Source organism: Corvus moneduloides, chromosome 26 (assembly GCF_009650955.1).
Source record: "Corvus moneduloides isolate bCorMon1 chromosome 26, bCorMon1.pri, whole genome shotgun sequence".
NCBI classification, from domain to species: Eukaryota; Metazoa; Chordata; class Aves; order Passeriformes; family Corvidae; genus Corvus; species Corvus moneduloides.
Window position 1 is genome coordinate 5,020,587 of NC_045501.1, and position 23,578 is coordinate 5,044,164.

Below are 23,578 nucleotides of genomic sequence, written 5' to 3' on the forward strand. Positions count from 1 at the left end.
TGGGGTGCATCTTGTCTCTGGGTAACAGCGTTTCCTCAGGCTACTTCCATCCAGAATAACTGCAGGGAAACAACATCTGAGGAAATAAAGGCAAGGAAATAACAGTGAAAGAAATTAAATTAAATAGTCAAGGAAACAGTAGTAAGGAAATAGCCAAGAATGTAGCCTCCAAGGAAGTAGGATCCAAGGAAATAAGAGCAAGTAAATGACAAGGAAACAACAGCTGAAGAACTGGGATCCAAAGAAATAGCCTGGAAATAGCCACCAAAGTAACAGCATCCAAGGAAAGCCTCAGCAGTTCCTACATCAGAACAAGAGCTGAAGAAAAAGAGCAGGCATTGCATGTACAAAAGTATCTGCCAGGAAAATGAATCCCTGGCTGAGCTGTGCAATGCAGAGTACTGGGATGTGGAGGAAGAGATTTTCCTACACCCTTCAACTTGCTGGGAAGACGCTAGGGTTGACTTAAGTGCTTGGAAACGGGCAGGCCCTGGAAAGAACAGTGGATGGGAAGGATTTGGACAGGTGAGAAAGAGCGGGACACACATGGTACCTGACTTCACCTGCTCTACATTTTTGTACTTCTTCATCCCTCTCTGTCACAGATTTTCAGAGAATCCCCGAACACTTTGCTTGTGTCTCAGGGGTTCCCAGAGCCACCAAGAGTTCCCTCTCTGCCACCACTCAGTTCAGCTCCCAAGGGTGCATGGGGGCATCAGGATGAAAACAGTGCAACATCAGCCTGGGAGCCGGGCGGGTGTGAGGGAGGCAAAGGGAAGGAGGAGGAAAGCTCAGGGGTGTAGAGGGGACAATGCTGCTTGTGCCAGCTCCAGGCCAGCACCACGGGGACACCAGTGCCGTGGCCTCTGCAGGAGGACACCGGCCATTCCCTTCCCACCACCACCCGGAGCTCTTGTGCTCGCAGGAGACATTTGTAACAGAAAAGTGTTGATCCTGGAAAGCTGCAGGGGCCTGGGATGTTTTAGAAGCGCTACTGCAAAGCCTCTTATTTTGATATCCAAAGAGATATCCAGGAAGGCCTCTTTGGCATGGGAAAACACTAAGGGAGTGCTGGAGCGGGCACTGGCACTGGGCTGGCAGAAATAACACCAGTGTGAGGTATGGCCAGCTGGATGCTCTTCTCAGTCCCAGTGGCAGAAGCTGAAGGGGGAAGTGGAAAGTTAAGGAGTGTTGGGGGAGTAGGAGAGGGAGAGGGACTGGTGGAGTCATCTCTCCAGCAGCCACTGGACAAATGTCCCAGATGGACAAGTCCCAAGAAGCAGAGGATCTCCAAGGCTGTTGCCAGCAGGCAGAAGGAGGGGACTGAAGAGACAGGGGGAATGGAGACAGGTCCCTGCTTGGGGCAACAGGCGAATCCCCTCCTGGTCCATCTCAGCTGCCCCGGCTCCCCTCTACACAACAGGGAGGAGGCTCTGGGCCTCTGGGAACGGGACAATGACAATGTGGACGAAGGTCCATCCAGGTGGGAGCGCTTGCCCAGGGTGAGTCAGTCCCAGCCACGCTGGTCGAGAGGCTCCCCTGGGACGCTGTCCTGAGGGGCAGAGGAGTCCAGGGAGGCTGGACATTGTGCAAGGAGAGATCCTTGAAGGCGCAGGCAGGAACAGGCCGTGCCCGTGTGCCAAAGACGAGCTGGCGGGCAAGCAGAGCGGCTGATCAGGAAGCTTTGGCTGGGACTCAGGGCAAACACGGAATTTACAGCTTTGGAAGAAGGGCAGCACCGCAGGAGGACGGCGAGGATGTCGTTGGGAGAGGCAGGGAGAAAGGCAGAAAGGCAAAGGCCCAGCTGGAACTGAATTTGGCCAATGCCATAGGGGAGAACAGAAACGGCTTTTACAAATACATCAGCAACACCAGGAGGAACAAGAACAATCTTAATTTTTTATTGAAGGCAGGGGGAAACGTTGCCACAAGGGATGAGGAGAACCCTGAGGTACTGATGTCTCCTCTGGGTGTCCCGGAGCACCCACAGCACCCTCTGGCCTTCCCTCAGCAGTGACAGAAGGAAATAACAGTCAAGGGAAAAGCGTCCAAGGAAATAACAACAGCAAATGAAACAGCATCCAAGGAGAGCCTCAGCAGTTCCTGTAGTAGAACAAGAGGCGAAGAGTTGTTGGAATCCCATTAACTTCTTCAACCTCTTGAACCTCTTCCAGTCATGCAGGTTCTTCACATTATGTCTCTTCCTGGATTGCTTTTCTGTCAGCTTCAGAGGAATCCGGGATGAATTGAACCAATGCCAATTCAGGGTTTTCTGAACAGTGAAAAGCACTTGAACGTGGTGAGGAAAAGAAGGACTCTGAAGGTGAGGATGAGCAGGCAGTCTGGGCAGATGGGTGACCATGGGAGGAGGCTCTGTGCCCTTTTCTGCTCTACATCCTGTGCCTCCTTGCACTCCTTCTTCCCTTTCCATGGCAGTTTTACACCGCACCTGAAAAAACCAGAAAGGGAGAATAGGGATAAAAGAGAAGGCAGCTGGTGATGGAGGCTGAGGGCAGCAGGGCTGCCTGTGCTCTGCCCTGTCTGGGAAGCAGCCGCTGGAGGAGTTGGGAAGTGGCGTTCCCAGCGCTGCAAACCAATGGAGTGTGCAAGGTAAATGGGGAGAAAAAAGGCTTTTTGGCACCACATCCCCAGAAGTCCCTGTTCCCGGGCCATCAGCAGTGAGGTCTGGCCAGGGAGGGCTGCAGCAGGTGCCAGCAGCTTCTCCCTGCCTCGCGGGGTGTTGTCAGCAGATCCCAAGGAAGAGGGGGCAGCCCCAGCAGGGATGGCAGTGGCTGGAGGAGCTGGGAATGAGGCCCTGCATGCAAAGGGCACCTGGAGAGGATGGGAGTGAGTTCTTCACCAGCCGCTGTGGGGAGGGAGCAGGGAAAAACAGGGCAGAGCCATCAGCAGAGGAGACTGTTGTGGGGAACAGAGAGGCGTTTTGCTCGCGCTCACAGAAGTTGGGACCGCACTGGAGCCCAAGACATCCATCCCAGCAGTGGCGTGGGAAGGGCTGGCAGCTCCCAGGCGTGCCCAGCGCTCCTTGCTCGGGAGCCCCTTTCCCGGGGCTCCCCCAAACGCGACGGGTTTGAAACACAGCCGGGGGAGACCTCGGAAGCAGCACCCGCGCGGCTGCGGGGTTCGGGGAGGAATTGCTCTTCACAGGAAAGACTCTTGGTGGCACAGCAGTGGCACGGGCAGGGAGCAGTTACCTTCTCAGGCAGAGAGTCCTGGTGTGGTGGGTTGTGGAACCAGCTTCATGAGACAGGGAAGCGCATCTGGGCATGGAGAATGGGAGACTTGTTAGCATCAGTTTTCCTGTAATATTCTGCCAAAGAGGAGAGGCAAAAGCTCTCATTGCTGCGTGGCTGAAGGCAAGGAGAGCAAAGCAAAGCTTTGTGGAGAGCTGGGACAGAAGGCAGGCCAAGCTTCCCACCGGGCAGGCTGAACCCCGCTGAGCTGGGTGCTGTGGATGCTGCCACATGCTGCAGGCTTGGGAAAGCATCTCCTATGGTACCCAGCACGTGCAGGGGCATCTGCAGCGGCACCCGGGGCTCGTTCACCTGGGCACTGCAGCTACAAGACAGACAGCTGGAGTCAACAAGATATTGGCTTACGTGGAAGACACCCTTCAGCATCACAGCAGCCTGGGGATGCTTTAGAAGCGCTACTGCAAAGCCTCTTATTTTGATATCCCAAGAGATATCCAGGAAAGCCTCGTTGGAATGAGAAACTGCATTGCAGCTGAAGCAGGGGCTGGAAGGGAAACCCAAGTGCTGAGGAATGGGGAGGTGGCTGATGGTGACGGGTGATGTCTCGTTGTACCTGCACTACCAGTCCAGGCCAGCTGTTGCGCACAGGCAGACAGAAGGGCACAGATGTGGCCAAGGAGAGCAGCAGCTGTGGGAATGCACCTCTGGATCTAGGAAAGACCCAAAGAATTGAGGCACGAGGGAAGCAGATTGAGATGAGATATCCAAGCTGGAAACAAGCAGGAAGGCAGAGAGTTTCCTCCTCCAAGGAGTTTGGCTTTGTTCTCATCAGCCTTCCAGATGAGGATGCAGCTGTGGTTTCCACTGTTCAGAGAGGCCACAGCCAAAATATGGTACGTGGTGACCCAGAGGGAGCTCATGTAGTTCTTGGGCTGCTGGGAGTCCCAGAGCCGAGAACTGGCACTGGGGCTGGCAGAGGTAACAGAGGAATGGAGGAAAGGTCCCTGCTCGGGGAAGCAGGAGAATCCCCTCCTGGTCCATCTCAGCTGCCCGGCTCCCTCTACACAACAGGGAGGAGGCTCTGGGCCTCTGGGAACGGGACAGTGACGATGTGGACGAAGGTCCATCCAGGTGGGGAGCGGTTGGCCCAGGGTGAGTCAGTCCAGCCACGCTGGTCGCAGAGGCTCCCCTGGGACGCTGTCCTGAGGGGCCAGAGGAGTCCAGGGAGGCTGGACATTGTGCAAGGAGAGATCCTTGAAGGCGCAGGCAGGAACAGGCCGTGCCCGGTGTGCCCAAAGACGAGCTGGCGGGCAAGCAGAGCGGCTGATCAGGAAGCTTTGGCTGGGACTCAGGGCAAACACCGGAATTTACAGCTTTGGAAGAAGGGCAGCACCGCAGGAGGACGGCGAGGATGTCGTTGGGAGATGCAGGGAGAAAGGCAGAAAGGCAAAGGCCCAGCTGGAACTGAATTTGGCCAATGCCATAGGGGAGAACAGAAACGGCTTTTACAAATACATCAGCAACACCAGGTAGGAACAAGAACAATCTTAATTTTTATTGAAGGCAGGGGGAAACGTTTGCCACAAGGGATGAGGAGAACCCTGAGGTACTGATGTCTCCTCTGGGTGTCCCGAGCACCCACAGCACCCTCTGGCCTTCCCTCAGCAGTGACAGAAGGAAAATAACAGTCAAGGAAAAAGCGTCCAAGGAAATAACAACAGCGAATGAAACAGCATCCAAGGAGAGCCTCAGCAGTTCCTATAGTAGAACAAGAGGCGAAGAGTTGTTGGAATCCCATTAACTTCTTCAACCTCTTGAACCTCTTCCAGTCATGCAGGTTCTTCACATTATGTCTCTTCCTGGATTGCTTTTCTGTCAGCTTCAGAGGAATCCGGGATGAATTGAACCAATGCCAATTCAGGTTTTCTGAACAGTGAAAAGCACTTGTACGTGCTGTGGAAGGGAAGGACTCTGAAAGGTGAGGATGAGCAGGCAGTCTGGGCAGATGGGTGACACTGGGAGGAGCTCTGTGCCCTTTTCTGCTCTACATCCTGTGCCTCCTTGCACTCCTTCTTCCCTTTCCATGGCAGTTTTACACCGCACCTGAAAAAACCAGAAAGGGAGAATAGGGATAAAAAGAGAAGGCAGCTGGTGATGGAGGCTGAGGGCAGCAGCGCTGCCTGTGCTCTGCCCTGTCTGGGAAGCAGCCGCTGGAGGAGTTGGGAGTGGCGTTCCCAGCGCTGCAAACCAATGGAGTGTGCAAGGTAAATGGGGAGAAAAAAAGGCTTTTTGGCACCACATCCCCAGAAGTCCCCTGTTCCCGGGCCATCAGCAGTGAGGTCTGGCCAGGGAGGGCTGCAGCAGGTGCCAGCACTCTCCCTGCTTGGGGGGTCCTGTGTCAGCAGAGCCCTAAGGAAGAGGGGGAGCCCCAGCAGGGATGGCAGTGGCTGGAGGAGCTGGGAATGAGGCCTGCATGCAAAGGGCACCTGGAGAGGATGGGAGTGAGTTTCTTCACCAGCCGCTGTGTGGGACGGAGCGGAGGAAAAACAGGGCAGAGCCATCAGCAGAGGAGACTGTTGTGGAACAGAGAGGCGTTTTTGCTCGCGCTCACAGAAAGTTGGGACCGCACTGGAGCCCAAGACATCCATCCCAGCAGTGGCGTGGAAGGGCTGGAAGCTCCCAGGCGTGCCCAGCGCTCTCGCTCTCAGGAGCCCCTTTCCCGGGGCTCCCCCAAACGCGACGGGTGTTTGAAACACAGCCGGGGGAGTCCTCGGAAGCAGCACCCGCGCGGCTGCGGGGTTCGGGGAGGAGTTGCTCTTCACAGGAAAGACTCTTGGCGGCACAGCAGTGGCACGGGCAGGGAGCAGTTACCTTCTCAGGCAGAGAGTCCTGGTGTGGTGGGGTTGGGAACCAGCTTCATGAGACAGGAAGCGCATCTGGGCATGGAGAATGGGAGACTTGTTAGCATCAGTTTTCCTGTAATATTCTGCCAAAGAGGAGAGGGCAAAAGCTCTCATTGCTGCGTGGCTGAAGGCAGGAGAGCAAAGCAAAGCTTTGTGGAGAGCTGGGACAGAAGGCAGGCCAAGCTTCCCCCGGGCAGGCTGAACCCCGCTGAGCTGGGTGCTGTGGATGCTGCCACAAGCTGCAGGCTTGGAAAAGCATCTCCTATGGTACCCAGCACGTGCAGGGGCATCTGCAGCGGCACCCGGGGCTCGTCACCTGGGCACTGCAGCTACAAGACAGACAGCTGGAGTCAAACAAGATATTGGCTTACGTGGAAGACACCCTTCAGCATCACAGCAGCCTGGGGATGCTTTAGAAGCGCTACTGCAAAGCCTCTTATTTTGATATCCCAAGAGATATCCAGGAAAGCCTCGTTGGAATGGGAAACTGCATTGCAGCTGAAGCAGGGGCCTGGAAGGGAAACCCAAGTGCTGAGGAATGGGGAGGTGGCTGATGGTGACGGGTGATGCTCGTTGTACCTGCACTACCAGTCCAGGGCCAGCTGTTGCGCACAGGCAGACAGAAGGGCACAGATGTGGCCAAGGAGAGCAGCAGCTGTGGGAATGCACCTCTGGATCTAGAAAGACCCAAAGAATTGAGGCACGAGGGAAGCAGATTGAGATGAGATATCCAAGCTGGAAACAAGCAGGAAGGCAGAGAGTTTTCCTCCTCCAAGAGTTTGGCTTTGTTCTCATCAGCCTTCCAGATGAGGATGCAGCTGTGGTTTACACTGTTCAGAGAAGCCACAGCCAAAATTATGGTACGTGGTGACCCAGAGGGAGCTCATGTAGTTCTTGGGCTGCTGGGAGTCCCAGAGCCGAGAACTGGCACTGGGGCTGGCAGAGGTAACAGAGGAATGGAGAAAGGTCCCTGCTCGGGGAAGCAGGAGAATCCCCTCCTGGTCCATCTCAGCTGCCCGGCTCCCTCTACACAACAGGGAGGAGGCTCTGGGCCTCTGGGAACGGGACAGTGACGATGTGGACGAAGGTCCATCCAGGTGGGAGCGCTTGCCCAGGGTGAGTCAGTCCAGCCACGCTGGTCGAGAGGCTCCCCTGGGACGCTGTCCTGAGGGGCAGAGGAGTCCAGGGAGGCTGGACATTGTGCAAGGAGAGATCCTTGAAGGCGCAGGCAGGAACAGGCCGTGCCCGTGTGCCCAAAGACGAGCTGGCGGGCAAGCAGAGCGGCTGATCAGGAAGCTTTGGCTGGGACTCAGGGCAAACACGGAATTTACAGCTTTGGAAGAAGGGCAGCACCGCAGGAGGACGGCGAGGATGTCGTTGGGAGATGCAGGGAGAAAGGCAGAAAGGCAAAGGCCCAGCTGGAACTGAATTTGGCCAATGCCATAGGGGGAACAGAAACGGCTTTTTACAAATACATCAGCAACACCAGGAGGAACAAGAACAATCTTAATTTTTATTGAAGGCAGGGGGAAACGTTGCCACAAGGGATGAGGAGAACCCTGAGGTACTGATGTCTCCTCTGGGTGTCCCGAGCACCCACAGCACCCTCTGGCCTTCCCTCAGCAGTGACAGAAGGAAAATAACAGTCAAGGAAAAAGCGTCCAAGGAAATAACAACAGCAAATGAAACAGCATCCAAGGAGAGCCTCAGCAGTTCCCTATAGTAGAACAAGAGGCGAAGAGTTGTTGGAATCCCATAACTTCTTCAACCTCTTGAACCTCTTCCAGTCATGCAGGTTCTTCACCATTATGTCTCTTCCTGGATTGCTTTTCTGTCAGCTTCAGAGGAATCCGGGATGAATTGAACCAATGCCAATTCAGGTTTTCTGAACAGTGAAAAGCACTTGAACGTGGTGAGGAAAAGAAGGACTCTGAAAGGTGAGGATGAGCAGGCAGTCTGGGCAGATGGGTGACACTGGGAGGAGCTCCGTGCCCTTTTCTGCTCTACATCCTGTGCCTCCTTGCACTCCTTCTTCCCTTTCCATGGCAGTTTTACACCGCACCTGAAAAAACCAGAAAGGGAGAATAGGGATAAAAAGAGAAGGCAGCTGGTGATGGAGGCTGAGGGCAGCAGCGCTGCCTGTGCTCTGCCCTGTCTGGGAAGCAGCCGCTGGAGGAGTTGGGAAGTGGCGTTCCCAGCGCTGCAAACCAATGGAGTGTGTGCAAGGTAAATGGGGAGAAAAAAGGCTTTTTGGCACCACATCCCCAGAAGTCCCTGTTCCCGGGCCATCAGCAGTGAGGTCTGGCCAGGGAGGGCTGCAGCAGGTGCCAGCACCTCTCCCTGCTCGGGGGGTGTGTCAGCAGATCCTAAGGAAGAGGGGGAGCCCCAGCAGGGATGGCAATGCCCTGGAGGAGCTGGGAATGAGGCCCTGCATGCAAAGGGCAACTGGAGAGGATGGGAGTGAGTTTTTTCACCAGCCGCTGTGGGGACGGAGCGGGGAAAAACAGGGCAGAGCCATCAGCAGAGGAGGACTGTTGTGGGAACAGAGAGGCGTTTGCTCGCGCTCACAGAAAGTTGGGACCGCACTGGAGCCCAAGACATCCATCCCAGCAGTGGCGTGGGAAGGGCTTGGCAGCTCCCAGGCGTGCCCAGCGCTCTCGCTCGGGAGCCCTTTCCCGGGGCTCCCCTAAACGCGACGGGTTTGAAACACAGCGGGTGAGTCCTCGGCAGCGGCACCCGCGGGGCTCGGGGAGGAGTTGCTCTTCACAGGAAAGACTCTTGGTGGCACAGCAGTGGCACGGGCAGGGAGCAGTTACCTTCTCAGCCACGATTTCCTGCTGAGTAGCTGTCGGCAAAGAACTGCAGCACATTGGGAACACACCTGGGGAAGGAGAGAGACTTGTAATGCCAGAGTTCTCTTGTCATACTCTACAGAACATGGGAGACCAAAACATCCTTCATCCAACCCAGTCTGTTCTACACACGTGCAAGTCTGTGCCAGCAGCAACGATTTTAGAAAAAACCTGTCCTTCCTTCCCAATTTCCTCTTTCTCCCTCCAGAACATTCCAAAATTCCAGAGCTCCCAATCTCATTGCTGCGTGGCTGAAGGCAGGAGAGCAAAGCAAAGCTTTGTGGAGAGCTGGGACAGAAGGCAGGCCAAGCTTCCCCCGGGCAGGCTGAACCCCGCTGAGCTGGGTGCTGTGGATGCTGCCACATGCTGCAGGCTTGGAAAAGCATCTCCTGTGGTACCCAGCACGTGCAGGGGCATCTGCAGCGGCACCCGGGGCTCGTCACCTGGGCACTGCAGCTACAAGACAGACAGCTGGAGTCAAACAAGATATTGGCTTACGTGGAAGACACCCTTCAGCATCACAGCAATGATAACGAAGACAGACAGCAAAACCACAAATGTGATCGTGTCATCCATGGTCTCTGGCTTTGGCTGGGATTAGAAGAAAGGTCACAAAGAGCATGAGGATCGCTCCTTCCATTCTTTCTTGCCCAGAGGAACACATGTAGCAGTGCCCAGCAGCTCTCCTACCTTCCCTGTGGGCTCCTGATCCTCCTCCAAAGCTGTGCGTCTGGAGATGTTCACTTGCAGACGACACTGGCCCATGCGTTCAGAGGCTCCCTGGTTCTCTTGCCTCTCACTGAGCACCTTTAGAAGCAGCCCAGTCTTTGAGACCATCTTGGCACAGGCCAGCTGGAGCTGGGGCAGGCTGCAGTCTGTCCTCAGGGCTTGCTCCACGTGGGCCATGAACGTCTGCAGGCCTTTGTCCGGCACCAGCAAGCGCAGGAAACGATCGACCGTGGTTTCCAAGCACTCTCCTGGAACCAGCGCAAGGTCTGGGCCTTGGGGGCTCCAAGGTTCATTGAGGAACCTGGAGCCTTCTTCCTGTTGCTTCCAGTGTGTCTCTGTGGAGTCAGGGATGATCAGGAGGTGCCCGCGCAGAGAGGACTGCCCCTCTTCAGCCGTGGCCTCTCCCCTGCTGCTTGCAGCGGGGCGGCTCTGAACCAACGGGTCAGAGAGAAAATCCAGGTTCCTGTTTAGACCCTGCTTGGCTTTGTTGGTGGGGGCTCTGGGATATCCCTCTGCTTTCACAGGGCCCATGACCTGGTAGAAAAGCCGATTATGTCCAACCCAATACTGGCTGTCCTCTTTCTTGTACCGTTTGTGAACCCTAATGAAGTTCTGCCTTGGAGCTGGATCTTCCCACTCAATTTTGTGCTGTCTAAAGTTGGAGTCATCATCATTAGGGTTTAACCCACCAGCTACATCCCAGGGGTTTATTGCTTGCCAGTTCAGCCTTGAGTCCATTTCCTTGTGCTGTCTGTCCTGTTGCTGATTGTGAGTCATAATGAAGTTCTGCCTTGGAGCTGGATCTTGCTGCTCATCTCTGTGGTGTCCAGCGATAGAGGCATCGTCACTGAGGTTTAACCCACCAGCTACATCCCAGGGGTTTAATGCTTGCCAGTTCAAACGGGAGTCCTGCTGCTTGTGATGCCAGCTTGAGGGTGTCTTTTCCTCCACATCCTTCAGCCTGGCGGGCTGGGGCTGGTGTGGGACAATGCTTTTAACAGTCTTGATGCTTTCAGCCTTGTCCACCTTCTTCTCGAGCTTGGCTCTCAGGTCATCAACGCTTGTTTTGCCTTCATGCCCTGAGAGGTGCTGAGGGGGATGTGAATTTGTTCTGGAAATTGGCCAGGCTGCTGACATCACCCTCAGTGCTCAGGGTCAGGGCAACCGCAAATGTTACGGTTCCATGATCTCCCAGGGAAGGCTCCTTGGGCTTGAGGCTCAACACTGGGCTGGTGTTCAGCTCTCTGGGCAGTTGCGTGTCCATTATTTCTCCCTGTGTCTGAAGCAGACGAGCTGTGTGAGCTGGAGAACACCAAGAGAGCAGATCAGAGCTCGGCACAAAGCCCGGCTCAGAGGTTACCCCGAGCAGCAGGAGCTCGTCTCAAGGCCAGGGAGCAGAGTGGGGGATGTGTCGTGGACAGGATTCCCTTCCAGCCATGCCATTATCCCCTCAGGGCAGAGCAGAGAGCTGGTTCTTGGCTGGTGTCTCTCCCGGGGCTCTGTTTGGGTGGGAGGGAAAACATGCTGGGGGAATGGGTTTGGTGTCAGAGAGTTTCCCACAGCTCCAGAGGAGCCAGGCTTGGGTCGCTCTGCAGGAGCCAGTGAAGAGCCAGAGAGCCCAGAGGAAAGATCAGCGCTGCAGCGGAGGCACAGACTGGCACGGGAGAGAAGCCAGGATTGCTTTGCTCCAGGGCCGTTCCCAACAGCAGCCGCTCAAGCTGTTACACCATGAAAAACTTCCTGAAGGGCACCGGAGCTCTGGGACTGTGCCGTGGGAAACGTGGGGCTGAGGCAGTGAGAGAAAGGAGCTTCCTGGGGAGCCTGGAAACCTGGCTGTGTCTGTTTGCAGAAGTCCAGCCTGGCCCTGCTGTGGAGAGGAGGTTCCCTCCCCTGTGCCCAGCTAGAGCAGGACAGTGCTTTGCTCCCCCCTGCACAGGCCAAGGAGGGAATAACGGTGCTCGGTGTTCACCCTGCAGAGCACATCGGGGTCCCTGCCCTCTCTCCTGCACGTGGCAGTGGGGTGGCCCAGTGAGCTGTTCCTTCTCCAGACAGTATTTGACGCACAAGATATGAGTAATGCCCAGGAACTTTTCAACCCAAGGTGTTTTGTGCAAGTCCTGGACTCCAAGGGGAGGCCAGGAGCCCCAGCACGGGGCAGTGCTGCAGCACCTCCCCAGGCTCAAGAGAAGTGGCAGATGTGAGCTCCCCCCAAGCCCCTCCGGACACCAACCGCACTGCGGGGCGCTGGTGCTGCACAGCTTCTCGCAGAGGAACTGGATGGTCCTGCACGGGCTCTCGGCGAGGGGACGCTCCTGGCACAGGCAGCAGGCCACATCCTTTGGGCACTTGGCTAAAGACAAGAGGGGATTATTGGAGGAACAGCCGGCCACCCAATCCATGTCTGCGAGCCCAGCTCAGGGAACAGACGGATACCACGCGTGGGGGCTGTGCTTCACGGTGTGCCACAGCTCTGGCAAAGTCCCCTCACTCCCAGTCCTAAACATCAAAAGGGGGTTTCATCCTGGAAAATGCAACTGCTCCCTAAATACCACTTGACACACAAGTGCACCCGCCTGGAGTTGAAAGTCCGCTTTGAAAAACCTGCAGCAAGTCACCCAGAAGGGGAAATTGTGCCTCTGAGCTGGTGAATTTGGCAGAAGTTTCCCAGAAGGAAACAGCAACCCTTGAGCTTACTGGGCTTGTTCTGGTTTTGTGGCCCACGGATTTGTTTTGCAAGCAGAGCCCTTGTCCCAGCACTCAGGGCGTGCTGGCGGCTGGGGCTCAGTCCCACACACTCACAGGCTTTCCAAGCTCACTGTGCTCTGCAGGAACAGCAGCAGCGTCCTGCGCAGTCACTTGGGTGCACTCAGGTCTCTGCAAGCATTTGAAAGGGCTCATTAAATTCTGCGGTGACATGGCCAGAACTCTGCTCTGAGAGCAAGCCCGGGGCCCTGATGATGGTGGTGCTGTTGGCAGAGGGATGCACTTCTGCCTAATCCAAGGGAAGCCGTTCCAGAGCCCAGCTTCTCTGTGCCTTGGCCTGCTCTGAACCAGGGCGTCGCAATCAGGAGGGCAATCCTGCAGCTCTCGTGGCAGACAGATGCCACCGGAAAGGACTGCCCCTCTCCCGACCCTCCTGCTGCTCTCCCCTGAGGGCAGCTCCAGTCCCTGAAGGAGGCAGGAGCCTCGAGCTGCTGGCACGAGTGCTCCAGCGGGAGTGCAGTTTACTCCCAGAGCCCTGCGGCCCCTGCAGGGCCCCAGAGCTGGATGGGCTCTCGTCTCTGAAGGTTTGTGTCCCAGTTCCTGGGTTGCTTTGCAGCTGGGGACACACCAGCCCTGCTTGGCCTTTGCCTTGCTCTGCCGGGGCCAGGGATATTTGTGTCTCCAGCAGACTCAGGCTGGGCAAGAGGGAGATTTGTTCCTGCATCTCTGCTTTCCTGAGCACAGGGCACTCGAGAGAGACACAGCTCTCTGTTGGTCTGCTCCAAAGGAGTCCATACTTACAGAGAGCTCACTGCGGGCAGCTTGAAGAACGCAGCGTCAGCAATGACAGCCAGCGGGTTATGGCTGAGGATGCTGAGAAACAACAGAGCTCTGTGAGGGCTGATGGCAAGGACGGGAGCTGGGTGTGCCGGGCACGTGGGGATGGCCCGGCCGCTTTCAAGGAAGCCTTGCAGGAGATGAGCAGGGCAGGGGAAAGGGCCCTTCCAGCTGCACACTCCGGGCGCTCCCTGGCTGACACCCCCCGGTCGGAATCAGGACTTTGCAGAGGGCAAATCTGCTCTTGCCCGCTGACCCTGCAGAGACCCTGCAGAGACTCGCTCTGCCCTGCCTGAGCCCTGGTCCCACTTACAGCTCCTGGAGAAACTGCATCCCGTGCCAGGCCTGGAAAGTGCCGCTGCGGATCTGCGTGAGGCCATTCCCGGAGAGGTTTCTGGGGAAAGAGGAGGTCACACAACGGAATCGGGCCTGTCCCACAGGAAGAGGGCTGAAGCGGGATCCCTTGGCAGGAAAGGTGCAAATGCAAGGTGGAAGAGGGGGAAGCTGCTGCTTTCTCAGTGTTTGTAGCCTGCCCAGGAGGGGAAGGGAAGGGCCCAAGGGCTGACTCTATTTCTGCGCCAGCATGCAGCCGAGCCTGCAAGAACTGGCTGCTCTGATGGCTGCGTGTGGACGACCCCGCTGGCGTCTGTCCCCCCTGGCGTGGCCGTCCAGCCATCGGCACTGACCTCTGCAGCTCAGCTGGGCCCTGAGCAGGGCAGATTTAGGGACTGCTGGGAAAAGAACAGGAGCATTTTCTGACACAGGAAGGGTGCCCAATGCAAAGACTTCACTAAAAACCCCAGGAGGAAACCTTATCACTCACAGAAGCTTCAGGAAAGGCAGTGGCTCAATAGCACGTTCCTCAATGGACACGATCTCATTGCCAGACAAATCCCTGTTCCAGTCAGAACACCAAATGTCACTTCCATTTGCCCTGTTGCTTTTATTTGCCTCTGCAGCCTGCATCCTCGGAGGGACCAAGGCCACTTGCCCGGGGCTGGGCTGAGCAGCAGGGCCCCAGGGAGGGGCAGGCAGGAGCCCCCTGTCCTGGGCAGGGCACGGTGCTTACAGGTGCTTCAGCAGGAACAGCCCCTGCAGGGAATGGCTCTTCACTGCCCGCAGCTCATTGTCCCTGAGCACTCTGCAAGGGGACACGGGGACATTGTGACAGCGGCCGCTGGCCAGCAGCAAATGGGATTGTCATGGGAAAATCTCCTGCAGCAGCTTGACTGCAGCATCTCCTTGGGTCCCTGCAGGCATCGTCCCCACTCCTGGCCGGAGCAGGCGCTTGCTCCTGGCCGGCTGAAGCTGACCACAGCCTGGTCCCCGGACAAACAGACACAGGGACGGTGCCCTGGGCTGCAAGGGACGTGGCTCACGGCATTTCCTGCCATCCTGGGAAGCCCTGGCCATTCACACCCCTCCTTGCAGAGCAGCCCAGCTTTGAATTCCAGTGGAAACGCGTGGTGTGGGGGCTGCTGCTCCAACCCCTGAGCAAAGCATGGAAAATACCCAAAGTCCTGACATTTGACATGCTGCAGGGCACTTACAAGGTCTCAGCCCACGGGTAGTTCTTCCAGGCTCGTTTTCCAATCTCAGCAATGGAGTTGCCAGTGAAATCTCTGCAAAGAAAGGAAAGACACCGCTCCCCCTCGGGAAAACCCATTTCCCTGCCCATTTGGCTGCTGAGCTGGAAGCGGGCTTTGCCTGGAGAAGGCCCAGGGTACCCAGCCTGGCGTCACCCTCGTGCTGAGCGCGGGCCCCCAGCCCGCCCTGTCTCCTGCCAGGGAGTCCCCCGGGTGTCCCCCGTGGGCTTTGCAGCAATAGGGAGCTGAGGAGGGGGAGCTGCAGGGGTCTGTGGGGCGGCCCCTACTCACAGCACGGCGAGGGCCCGGCGGCGGCTGGCCGGGGGCACGGTGGCCAGGCCGGCGTGGCGGCAGTCCAGCAGCCCACGCCCTGCGCAGCGGCAGGGCTGTGGGCAGAACTCCTTGGACACTCCTGGGGAGGGGGCCACTGCCAGCAGCAGGGCCAGCAGCAGCAGAGCGCGCACGAGACGCATCACCAGGTCCATGGCGAGGCAGGACTGGCTGCAGTCGCCTGGGACACAAACCTGAGGTGTTGGTGTGGCGGTTCTTGTGTCACAGTGGTGCTGCCCATGTCACTGTAGCAGTGCTCGTGTCACTGTGGCGGTGCTTGGCATCAGAGCTCTCAGCAAACCAGAGTTCAGGTGATGCTGTCACCAAATGACTCTGTCACAGAGCCATAAGTCTGTAGAATCATGGAATGGATTGGCTTGGCAGGGGCCTAAGGATGAGCCAGTGCCACCCCCTGCCATGGGCAGGGACACCTTCCACTATCCCAGGTTGCTCCAAGCCCCGTCCAACCTGGCCTGGGACAGTGCCGGGGATGGGGCAGCCACAGCTTCTCTGGGCATCCTGTGCCAGGGCCTTCCCGCCCTCAAAGGGAAGAATTTCCCCCCAACAGCCGATCTAAGCCAGCTCTCCGTCACTGTGAAGCCATTCCCATTTGGTTTGGGTTTGTGTGGGCAGGTTTTGGTAGCAGGTGGGTGGCTGCAGGTGTTGTTGAGATTTATTTTGGTTCTCATTATCCTTGCTCTGCTTTTGTTGGTAATAAATGTAATGAATATCTCCAAGTTCCGTCTGTTGTGTCGCTGACGGTGATCGGGGAGGGACCTCTCCCTCGCTTTCTGTCAACTCGTGAGCCTTTCGCTGTCTTTATCTGCCCTGTCCACTTGCGCAGGGCAGTGAGAGCGCCTTTGGTGGGCACTCGGCATCCAGGCAGGGCCAAAGCCCGCCATGGCGCTGGGAGAGCGAGGGGAGCTTCCCGAAAGCCGGGAAAAGCCCGGAACGTCCGCCGGGAGAGCCGGAGGGAGCCGCAGCGCCAGTGGCGGGAAGCGCCGGGAGCCTGAGGGGCGGCAGCTCCGCCTGAGCGCGGCGGCAACAGCAGCGGCGGCAACAGCAGCGGCGGCGGCCGGCCCGAGCCCGCTGGAAGCGCCGCTGCAGCCGAGGCCTGAGGCGAAGCGCTCCGGCAGCCGGGCTCTGGAGGCGGCAGCGCGCCGGGAGAGCGACGGCAGAGCTCCCGACGCGGCCGGAGGGGCAGCGCGGAGCCCCTGACGAGCGGCAGCTCCGCCTGAGCGCGGCGGCCCCGGCAGCGACCCCGGTGCAAAAGGAGCCGCGGGCGGCTTTGGGAAGCCCGGCAGAGCCCCGCAAGCAGCGCGCAGAGAGGCGGCCCGGCCCGGGCGGGCAGCGCGGCCGCTCCGGCGCAGAGGCAGCTCCGGCTGAGCGCGGCCGGCCCCGGCAGCGGCCCCCCCGCCCTGAGGAGAAAGGCGCGGGCGAACAGCTCGGGCCGGGGCGGCTCCGGCAGCGCTTGGGGCAGGGCGGGCTCCAGTCGTGGGCACAGAGTCGCGGAGTCTCAGAGGCACCGGAAAGGAAAAGAGCTCCGGGTTCAGCGAGTCCATCCTGGGGCCGATCCCCGCCTTGGCAGCCAGACCAGAGCACTCAGTGCCCCGTCCAGCCGTTCCTCGGACAGCTCCAGGCATGGGGAGCCCACCACCTCCTTGGGCAGCCCCTTCCAAGGCCTCACCGCTCTTTCCATGAAGAAATTCCTCCTGATGTCTATGTTTCCTGTCCCACCCACCTGGACGCTGTTTTAAGGCTGTTCTGAGCTAGATGAAACAAAGGTGCATTTCACGATTTTGCATTAAGCCTCCCTGAGAAGATGATTCTGCTCGATGACAGCAGTCCTGCAGCAGGAGGCACAACAGTGCAACCATCAGCCTGGGAGCCGGGCGGGTGTGAGGGAGAGCAAAGGGAAGGAGGAGGAAAGCTCAGGGGTGTAGAGGAGACAATGCTGCTTGTGCAGCTCCAGGCCAGCACCATGGGGACACCAGTGCCATGGCCTCTGCAGGAGGACACCGGCCATTCCCCTTCCCACCCACCACCAGAGCTCTTGTGCTCGCAGGAGACATTTGTAACACAAAAGTGTTGATCCTGGAAAGCTGCCCCCAGGCAGGGGCCTGGGGATGTTTTAGAAGCGCTACTGCAAAGCCTCTTATTTTGATATCCAAAGAGATACCCAGGAAGGCCTCTTTGGCATGGGAAAACACTACAGGGAGTGCTGGAGTGGGGCACTGGCGCTGGGCTGGCAGAAATAACACCTGTGTGAGGTATGGCCAGCTGGATGCTCTTCTTAGCCCAGTTGAATCAGGGGGATGGGAAGCAGAAGAATTAGTTTGTTAGGAACAATGCATCTAGCTTAGTCAGCATACCAGAGCAGGAAGAAAAGATAAGGGACTATTGATTAGGGCAGGGGGAGTCTCGGACAGACATCCTGTGCTCCACCCAAAACTAGCTCAAACCAGTCTCGAAGCTTGAACTTGGGCCACGGGTATAAATGGCATGCGCAGGGAGGAAAGGTGAAAAGTTCAGGATGAGGAAGACTCCTGACTTCATAGGAGGTAGACCCTCGGAGACCCCTACCACAGCCAACAGAGGACACTGCGCACGCGCAACGTAGATGTAAATGACTTTTGGGTATATTATAATAAGAAGCGAGGCTGGGCGGGGCTAGGTGATGAATATGTATAGGCGTATTGGGAAACTTAATGAATCTGGAACTTGGAACCCGATAAATACCGAGCTGAATGGAGCGGTTGGCACGCATGGTTTTGGAGGAGCTATCCCGCATGTCTCCCAGCGCTGGAATAAACATACCTACTTTACTACTTATTTAGTAGTGGAGTCTTTTCCGCTCATCACAGTGGCAGAGCTGAAGGGGGAAGTGGAAAGTTAAGGAGTGTTGGGGGAGTAGGAGAGGGAGAGGGACTGGTGGAGTCACTCTCCAGCAGCCACTGGACAAATGTCCCAGATGGACAAGTCCCAAGAAGCAGAGGATCTCCAAGGCCGTTGCCAGCAGGCAGAAGGAGGGGACTGAAGAGACAGGGGGAATGGAGACAGGTCCCTGCTTGGGGCAGCAGGAGAATCCCCTCCTGGTCCATCTCAGCTGCCCGGCTCCCTCTACACAACAGGGAGGAGGCTCTGGGCCTCTGGGAACGGGACAATGACAATGTGGACGAAGGTCCATCCAGGTGGGAGCGGTTGCCCAGGGTGAGTCAGTCCAGCCACGCTGGTCGAGAGGCTCCCCTGGGACGCTGTCCTGAGGGGCAGAGGAGTCCAGGGAGGCTGGACATTGTGCAAGGAGAGATCCTTGAAGGCGCAGGCAGGAACAGGCCGTGCCCGTGTGCCCAAAGTCGAGCTGGTGGGCAAGCAGAGCGGCTGAGCAGGAAGCTTTGGCTGGGACTCAGGGCAAACACAGAATTTACAGCTTTGGAAGAAGGGCAGCACCGCAGGAGGACGGTGAGGATGTCGTTGGGAGATGCAGGGAGAAAGGCAGAAAGGCAAAGACACAGCTGGAACTGAATTTGGCCAATGCCATAGGGGAGAACAGAAACGGCTTTTACAAATACATCAGCAACACCAGGAGGAACAAGAACAATCTTAATTTTTATTGAACGCAGAAAAACGTTGCCGCAAGGGATGAGGAGAACCCTGAGGTACTGATGTCTTCTCTGGGTATCCCAAGCTTGTGGCCACCCACAGCACCCTCTGGCCTTCCCTCAGCAGTGACAGAAGGAAAATAACAGTCAAGGGAAAAGCGTCCAAGGAAATAACAACAGCAAATGAAACAGCATCCAAGGAGAGCCTCAGCAGTTCCTATAGTAGAACAAGAGGCGAAGAGTTGTTGGAATCCCATTAACTTCTTCAACCTCTTGAACCTCTTCCAGTCATGCAGGTTCTTCACATTATGTCTCTTCCTGGATTGCTTTTCTGTCAGCTTCAGAGGAATCCGGGATGAATTGAACCAATGCCAATTCAGGTTTTCTGAACAGTGAAAAGCACTTGAAAGTGCTGAGGAAGGGAAGGACTCTGAAAGGTGAGGATGAGCAGGCAGTCTGGGCAGATGGGTGACACTGGGAGGAGCTCCGTGCCCTTTTCTGCTCTACATCCTGTGCCTCCTTGCACTCCTTCTTCCCTTTCCAGTTTTACACCGCACCTGAAAAACCAGAAAGGGAGAATAGGGATAAAAAGAGAAGGCAGCTGGTGATGGAGGCTGAGGGCAGCAGGGCTGCCTGTGCTCTGCCCTGTCTGGGAAGCAGCCGCTGGAGGAGTTGGGAAGTGGCGTTCCCAGCGCTGCAAACCAATGGAGTGTGCAAGGTAAATGGGGAGAAAAAAGGCTTTTTGGCACCACATCCCCAGAAGTCCCTGCTCCCGGGCCATCAGCAGTGAGGTCTGGCCAGGGAGGGCTGCAGCAGGTGCCAGCACCTCTCCCTGCTCGGGGGGTGTGTCAGCAGAGCCTAAGGAAGAGGGGGAGCCCCAGCAGGGATGGCAGTGGCTGGAGGAGCTGGGAATGAGGCCTGCATGCAAAGGGCAACTGGAGAGGACGGGAGTGAGTTCTTCACCAGCCGCTGTGGGGACGGAGCGGGGAAAAACAGGGCAGAGCCATCAGCAGAGGAGACTGTTGTGGGAACAGAGAGGCGTTTGCTCACAGAAAGTTGGGACCGCACTGGAGCCCAAGACATCCATCCCAGCTCCCAGGCGTGCCCAGCGCTCTCGCTCAGGAACCCCTTTCCCGGGGCTCCCCCAAACGCGACGGGTTTGAAACACAGCCGGGGGAGTCCTCGGCAGCGGCACCCGCGCGGCTGCGGGGCTCGGGGAGGAATTGCTCTTCACAGGAAAGACTCTTGGTGGCACAGCAGTGGCACGGGCAGGGAGCAGTTACCTTCTCAGGCAGAGAGTCCTGGTGTGGCAGGGTTGGGAACCAGCTTCATGAGACAGGAAGCGCATCTGGGGATGGAGAATGGGAGACTTGTTAGCATCAGTTTTCCTGTAATATTCTGCCAAAGAGGAGAGGGCAAAAGCTCTCATTGCTGCGTGGCTGAAGGCAGGAGAGCAAAGCAAAGCTGGGGAGAGCTGGGACAGAAGGCAGGCCAAGCTTCCCCCGGGCAGGCTGAACCCCGCTGAGCTGGGTGCTGTGGATGCTGCCACAAGCTGCAGGCTTGGGAAAGCATCTCCTGTGGTACCCAGCACGTGCAGGGGCATCCGCAGCGGCACCCAGGGCTCGTCACCTGGGCACTGCAGCTACAAGACAGACAGCTGGAGTCAAACAAGATATTGGCTTACATTGGAGACGCACTTCAGAATCAGCAAAACAAAGACGAAGAAACCCAGCGGGACCAACAATGTGACCACGTACACCACAGCCTCTAGCTTCTGTTTGGAGAGAAGGAAAGAAGATGATGGGGGGCAAGATGATTGCTCCTTCCATTCTCTCTTGCCCAGAAGGACACACACAGCAGTGCCCAGCAGCTCTCCTACCTTCCCTGTGGCTTCCTTGCTGTAGCGGGTTGAGTTCGAAACCGGGCAGAAACACCAATTAAATGTAGTGGTTTTGGTTCAAAATATTCATTTCTTACTTATTTTGCTTCTGTGAGGTAAGAATTAGGAGAAAAGCAAAGCAGGCACAAACCTTAAACAGTTGCAGTACAATGAAAAGAGTTTTATTACTAATAGAATTAAAAGTAACGAGAAAATAACAAAACAAAATTAAAGCAAATCCCCCCCCCCTCCAGCACTTCTCTCCTTTTACCCAGCTCACACAAGGGATAAGAGAACATGGGATGTTAGTCAGTGTTCCAGTTCTTGAAAAGTCTCTCTCTTATGCTTAAGGAAAAAAGGGTTTTCTTCAGTTGCACGTGGTTCCCAAACTGCCACTAACAGCAGACCTGCCCGGAAACAAACAGTCTGCTGTGTGTAGAACATCTCTCCCATGAAAAATCTCACAGTTCCTTCACACTACAAAACATGGGCCATCACATGGGGTTATTCATTTTTTTAAGGATAAGTTATTTTGGCCTGCACACAAAGGCTTTTCTTCGCCACAAGTCTCTAACAGCCTCTTATTACTTCTATATAGCCTGGCATAGGCATTCTTCACAATCTTCACAGGCACACGAAGATACTCCATCCCCCCATGTTCTTCCAATGGATTAAAGAGACAAACAGTTTGTGATATTACAGTTTCTTACCACGGCATGCAAGAAGGTTTCTTTTAAGCTGCGCGCCAGAATCGCGGCACCGCCCTCTTTTCCCCCGTCGCCATGCTCAGCTCCGTCCCACGTGACTCACTTCTCTTTCTCTCTGACTCTGAAGCCACCATGTTGAAGAGTGTTCTTGTTCAGGCTTTACGGTGGGGAAAGCCTCGCTCCCTCTGTGCTGCTGGCTGCGTGGTGTCCTCTTCAGTTCAGCACGAAGTGTGCTGGCTGCAGACAGGAGGCTCTGCCGGCTCCCGTTGGCTCCGCCAGCTCCGCATGGAGAGGGACCCGCCTGTCCCCAGAAGCCGCGCTGGATGGGTTTAGCTGTGAGCAGTCCATGGCTGGCTTTAGCTGCCTGCGGCTCTGGGACAGTCCCCCCGCAGTGATCCAGGGTCCGTGTCGCAGCGTTGGGAAAGGGGGAAAGGGGCAGTGGCCCCGGCCCGGCCCGGCCCGGCGGGGCCGGGAGGCTCGGAGCCCCCCCACCTCCCAGCAAGCGAGCTCCGACAAAAGGGGAAGTCCCGCCTTTCTGTGCAGTTTAAATATGTAAATTGTGAGAAGCGTAATGGGTCTTAAAGACTGTCCATCAACTCAGGGTCAACCCAATACACTTGCCCTCCCCCAGGGCCATGCGTCTGGACAGGTCTTGCAGGGGACACTGGCCCATGCGTTCAGAGGCTCCCTGGTTCTCTTGCCTCTCACTGAGCACCTTTAGAAGCAGCCCAGTCTTTGAGACCATCTTGGCACAGGCCAGCTGGAGCTGGGGCAGGCTGCAGTCCACGTGGGCAGTCCCTTGAATGCTGTTTCCTTATCTATTTCCTTGGATCCTAGTTCTTGCCTTGGAGGCTGTTCCCTTGGCTATTTTATTTATTATTTTATTTACTATTTGTTTATTAATTACTGTCACATTGACCGCTGCTCTCTACTGCCCAGGCTGGCTCCAGCGGTGTGTGGCAGGAGTGGGGAGCAGCCGGAGGCACGGAGCTTTAGAGCTTTAAAGCTGCTCCTCTGAAGCCTCTGCTCTACCCTGCGGAGCACCGGCTCCAGGCACTGTAGCAGCCAGCAGCCCCCGATGAGGGGAGAGATAAAAAGTAGCGAGGAGGGTTGCCCCGGGGGCTAATCCAACTTTATTGAAGAGTATCCACAGAGGACGAGCCCTGCCTGCAACGCGCCCATGCCTTCCAATGGGGGGGTGAACAGGGGGAGTACACCAACTGGGGACCAATAAGTGGATTAGGAGGGAGGGACGCTGAAGGGATGGACTCACATCTGGTCCAAGGGTCTTGGTGGATGGAGGGAGAGGGGTCACATGCCCCAATGGGGCGCCGAGGTTTAGGGGATTTCCAAGAGGGGAGGTATCCGAGGGGGCAGGACCTCGGGGGACTGACAGGGGCCATATAAGGGTAATTAGGGAGGGCTCAGGTGATGGACACCGAACCTTCGGGAACAACAGGAGGGGTTTGGGTGATTGATAGGGAGAGAGCCAGAACAAGGGGAGGAGAACAACCATATAGGGAGCACCGGGGGAGCGGCTTGGGTCTGGGGCAAATCAACCAGTAGTAGGAGTGGGGAAGGTAGGGATGAACCACTGGGGTACAGAAAACATATGAAAATACAATAAAAACCTCGCATCACCACAAATTACTGCTATTTCTTTTACTCTTTCCTTGCCTCTATTTCCTCAGATGTTCTTTCCCTGCAGTTATTGTGGATGGAAGTAGCTTAAGGAAACGCTAGCAGTTCTTGTGTCAGAGTAGGAGCTGGAGTACAAGTGTTGGCATCTTACTTTCTTCTCCACCTTCTAGAAAGTCTTCTCCCTTTCACTCTTATGATTCACGTTTTATCTCTTCCTGGGAGACATCTGCGTTCTCTTTCTGCATCTCTTTCTGCAATTCTTCTTCCTCTTTATCAAGGACATCCATGATGTACTGAGCGATCAGCAATTCAGGTCCGGTGAGCTCAGGCAAGTCCTGGAAATTGCCATGGAAGGGAAGGATTTGAAAAGGTGAGGAAGAGCAGGTGGTGCAGGCAGAGGAGCAGCACTGGCACCTGCTCCCTGCCCTCACCTGCTCTGCATGCTCTGCCTCCCTGTACTTCTTCTTCCTCCATCTCTGTTGCAGTTTTACAGACAACCTGAAAACCACGGAAAATAAGCGGGGCGGTTTGGCCAGGGAGGGCTGCAGGAGGTGCAGCAGCACCTCTCCCTGCTCAGGGGCATTTCAGCTGAGCCCAAGG